This window comes from Triticum dicoccoides, chromosome 5B, assembly GCF_002162155.2.
Source record: "Triticum dicoccoides isolate Atlit2015 ecotype Zavitan chromosome 5B, WEW_v2.0, whole genome shotgun sequence".
In the NCBI taxonomy this organism is placed as follows: Eukaryota; Viridiplantae; Streptophyta; class Magnoliopsida; order Poales; family Poaceae; genus Triticum; species Triticum dicoccoides.
In genome coordinates, this window is record NC_041389.1 from 468,372,489 (window position 1) to 468,377,496 (window position 5,008).

Sequence of the window (5,008 nt, forward strand, 5' to 3'; positions counted from 1 at the left end):
TCTAGCACCACCATCGTCGCCGCTCCCTCGATGGTTGGAGCTCCCTTCCCACAGCCCGATCTAGATGCCCCTCCCTGTCATATCTGAGCACCACGCTCTGCCCGTCCACAACCAGCCTCCTCAATCTCCAACCTGTTCTACATCCCCTCTCCACCCGTCCACAATCAGCCTCCTCAATCTCCAACCTCCTGCAGCCGTCCCTCTCTGATTTGGATCAAAGTAGATCCATCGATGGAGGCAGGGGAGCAGCAGATGTGGAGCCATCAGACGAGTAGGATCAGCTCGGGAAACATGAGGGAAGGGATGGATCTGGTGGATGCCGGGGAGCAGCAGATGGAGCAAAAGAAATAAAGAATCAGTTGCTCCCGCTGCTACCTCCCAGCCGCGTCCCACCCCGTTAGGAACGCTGCCCGGCTCCCCTGCTCCTATCGCCCCACCTTTTCCTAGCCAATAATCAAGGTAATTTCCCTCTCTTTGTTTTTTTACTTTACACGGTGCATAGCAGTCAGAATTTGTACATGTAGATCCTAAAACGTTATGCTATGCAGATAGGCTTGCTCTAGGCGCTGAATATCTTGTAGTTGAAATTACTTGGGATGCTTTCTGAATGTGGTACTTACACAATCAAGTTATGTGCCAAGTCAAGTCTTATGTTGTGGATCATGTGGGTGTAAAAGAATAGATTAGTAGTACCAAGTCTGATCTGTCTTCACTATGTGGAGCTTTCCATTCGTCTTTTGTAATGTTCCATTAACCATGTGGAGCTCTAGACAAATTTTATTGACTCCAAAAGAAACAGATTGATGATGTTTTTTGTAGACAAAATACAATAAAAGGTCATTGTTGCATAATTGGGGAAAGCAACAAAAGATCTTTTTCAGATAATGATGTGCTGTTATGATCTATATAAAATCTTTGGGTCATTCACCTCACTGTATTATGATTGATGAGTTAATCACCTCATTCCCCTTCCTCCTCCCCGACTTAGGGGTGCAGTAGAGGAGCACCAGTACCGGTGTAGAATGCATCTGCAGTGGTGCGGGTTGGGGACCGAGTGACGGATTCAGGTCAAGGGGGTTTTCGGCTAGCGCAGAAGCAGGCTGCATAAGAATGCAATAATGTGATTAAGCAAGGCAGGCGTCTGGGAAACAAGAATGGTGATGGCTTGCTCAACTAGAAGTTCTACAATAAATGGTACAAGCATTGATCCCTTCTTTCTGTACCTTTGGTTCTGGTTCACGGGAGCTTTAGCTCTTGAAGTTGGCTTGCTTTTACTGGTAATGATTTGTGGTAATGCTTTTCTCATCTTTCTTAGTTAGACGAGCACAGATTTATCCACGCCAGCAGCCGTCATTTGTTCGATTTTTTTATTGCTGCGGTCGTGGCCCTTGAGCTGCGTTGATTTTTCTATTTCTTAACTATCATGTATCACTTTTACCTGCATATTCAAGGATTTTTTTTCTTGGTACTAGGATGGATATTTTCTCCTGGAATGCAGATGGATGTCTGATTAGTTATTGGTTATGCTCTCGAAGAAGTTGCCGATGGAGATAGCCGGGGTGTCATCGTCCTTCCTTGATCTGGGCATATGTGCCGGCACTTGCAGATTCCATCGCATAGAGAAATGGCACTGCTTCTGTGCTACCTATGACTCATTTATGTGCTGGCCAACTTTCATTTTCATGCCAAGCAGGGTTGATTATCAGAGGGCTAGGAAACATGGAGCATGAGCGGGAGCATCGACTACGATGAGTTCATCAGGGCGACAGTGTACATCAACAAGCAGTAGCAGGAGGAGCACCTGCCGGCTGCCTTTGTCTACGTCGACAAGGACGGCAGTAGGTGCATCACCGTAGAAAAAGCTGGAAGAAGCTTGCCAAGAGTACAACATACATGTTGTATCAACACATCATTAGGGACGTCGACAATGACAACATGCGTATGTTTATTCACTGCAGTCTTTGTCTTGAATTAGTTAATTGGTTTCAGTTAATTCCAGTGATTAGTCTTACTGTTAAGCTAAAAATTACAAATCTGAAATCCAAATTGAGCAAGTCCTTGATATATAGTATACACTTGACTAGCATTGTCGAATCGACGATGACGAGTTTGTGGTGATGGTGGAGAAGGGGATCACCAGAGGCACATCTCCCACTTTATCATTCTCCATGGAGCGGACGGCCTCAGTTAGCATCATGGCTCCTCCACCAGTCGATCACTGTTGTGCCAATTGCATATAATTAAAAAAGATTAATTATACTGTACTTGTATACAACCTAGCTCCCCACATTATTTGTTTACTATGCAAGATAGATGTGGTACCAGTAAGAACTCATGTTGCTTTAGATACAGAGTATATCTTTTGACTGAATTTTCATATACAGTACTCGGTCTTTGTTTGCGTTGTGCTATGGATGATATCAACATTTTTAACACAATTCATTATTGATGTTGTTTGTGTAAACTGACGGAGATAAAAAAATGTTTGCATCATCTATGTGATTTGCATCCTATGATATTTAATTTGACATCGCTTTAAGGTGTTATTATTTTATACTGCTACTGGATTAGTATGGTTGCATGAAACTGAATTTTCTTTCTGGTGAATTTTTTAAATTCATTGAGACAAGGTCATCAAAATCATGACGATCGATAGATATGAGGTAGTCAGGAATATGAATATGTGATTCTTACCGGCGCCAGCTCTGGCCATATAGGTTCAGAACCAAGCACGAAGGTTAATCCAAATATGCAGGGAAGAATACAAATGCGAAAATGCATAGTCACGTAAGATGACCATACAGAGACAATATTATGCATGAAGGTTTGGATTGTTTCACACCGAGTTAAACTGAAGATGCAAAAATACTGTATGAAAATTCTATAAATGAGGAAAAACGTTTGCTTTAATGAAACTGGTCCCCCTTATATTCTGAAATGTTTACACGTGTTCACACAAACTATAGTTGAAGATGAAAGGCGCCAAGGACGCACAATGGCGGGTGCGGGAAGGCATCAGAAGAGCTCGGGTAGATAGCCGTGAGCGAGATGCGTCTCGACACAAAAGGGCAAGGTGATGCTAGAAGGAGCCGGAATAGTGCGAAGGTCTACCAACCGAACGCATGGTGCAGGAATTGGAGGTGGACGCTATTTCAACTCAGGTCCTACTTAATCTCAATATCATTTTACATGGCCATTGGTGTTTTTTCCCGTTGCAACGCACGGGCCTTTTTGCTAGTATACTCCAACGACTTGTTTTTAGCATCAGATTTGGGTCCAACATAGCCAGCGCTTCAATAGATATGCGGTTTCATTATGCTCAAGTGTTGATTGCATCCGCGCTATCATATTTCATTGAGCTGCATTGATCTAAGTGGGCACGTAATTACGATATTTTCATTGCATTCGCGCTATCATATTTCATTGAGCTGCATTGATCTAAGTGGGCACGTAATTGCTCATGTTTTCATTGCATCCGCGCTATCATATTTCATTGAGCTGCATTGATCCGCGCCATGTTTTCATTGCCTAAAGTCGCATGGTGCAAGAGAACCTATCTCCAAGCAATGAAAACATGGCGTTGAACTTGAAAGGTTCGAACTAGAATTATTTGAGCAAAGCGCAAGCTTGAGGAAAGTGGAAACATAAGCAATGATAATTACGATATTCTTCAGTTTCGCTATCTCAGAAGCGACTAAGAAATAACTATTTGCAAATTACCATTAGAAATTGTGAGAAAAGACATCAAATATTTGAACAAGTTTATTGGATGTGACTATATTAATTGGGTGGCTGACACCCCCGAGATATGTCTACGCTAACCAATCGATCGATTAGCTGCCGGCTGATATATCGTGACGATGTCATGCATATAGTTATGAATGTGTCCTATGTACTTCTTTTGTCCCAAAATTCTTGTCTTAGATTTGATACATCCGTATCTAGACAAATCTAAAACAAGAATTTTGGGACGGAGGGAGTATATGGTTTGTAGAGACATGACTTGTAGAGAAGTTCGTAAGCTTTATGGTGAGACTGGTATGAGGGTTATTTGTAGTATTCGCCATCCAATTAAATAAAGGACGTAAAAAACACCTAACATGTGTGTTTCTGATCACCACAGTCAAGGTGCCAGTATCTATTAACCCATTGATCGATTAGTTGTCGGCTGCTATACCATGGCACTGTCATGTGATGTGCGTTTATAGGAATACTTATATGGTTTTAGTCATCCAAACAATGCCAAACAGGAGACCCCCGCGTCGCCCCCGCTCGGGCGACTCGGGCGGGATCGCAACCCTAGCCACCGGGGGCTCCCCGTCCTTCCATCCCTCCCTCCGCCGTCGCCGAAGGACGCCGCCGGCCTATAGCCCGGGGGCTGACGACGGTGGCGGGGGCCTTCCCTCTCTCCTACGCCATGGGGGCGGTGCGGAGCCCCGCAGTTTGTGGTGGCACGGCCGATCTGGCCTTGATGGCGCGGCGGGCCTGCCTTCCGGTGGCGGCTGCCTCGGTCTAGGGCAGCGATGGTGGCGGGTGCGGTGGCTGGCCCTACTTCGGGCAGCGGCCTTGGTTGCCTTCGGTGGCGGCGACCGGGTCTGCGGTGACGGACCATCTGACCTCGGATCGGCGGTGGCGGCATGGAGGGCCTGGTGGTTGGGCCTGGTGTTGTAGACGTTAAATTTTTCTATAAAGTTAGTCAAAGTTCACAAAATTTGACTTAATATTAGTACACTAATCTGGGCGTGAAGAGAAAATAAAATCACATCTGTTTCGAATCATAATATGTTTTGGATATTTAATATAGACTATAGATACTTACACGAGTGAACAGACACATAAAAACGCGTCCGCATGCACCTGACTCAGAAAAAACGGAACATCTTATAATTGGAAATGAAGGAGTATATGCAGCACTGGATCCACGGTTTAAAACGCCACATATCTGGACGCCTAACTTTTGAACGAGAAAGAAGTTCTAGGGACATCGCGTCGCATGCGAGCAAGGGCT

The 5,008-nt window shown here is 44.6% G+C and overlaps 1 long non-coding RNA gene across 3 annotated transcripts in view; it reads left to right on the forward strand.

Annotated features, from left to right (window-relative positions):
- The first annotated feature begins 6 nt into the window (after positions 1-6).
- LOC119310877 overlaps positions 7-5,008 on the forward strand; it is a 5,695-nt gene continuing 693 nt past the window's right edge. Inside the window, exons 1-4 of one of the 3 annotated variants that reach the window (XR_005150792.1) lie at positions 7-459; positions 989-1,194; positions 1,473-1,939; positions 2,967-3,161. This is a non-coding gene — a long non-coding RNA (uncharacterized LOC119310877). Of the gene's footprint in view, positions 460-988; positions 1,195-1,472; positions 1,940-2,084; positions 2,384-2,966; positions 3,317-5,008 lie in introns of those variants that run through there. The other 2 variants (XR_005150793.1, XR_005150794.1) reach the window with 2 other exon arrangements.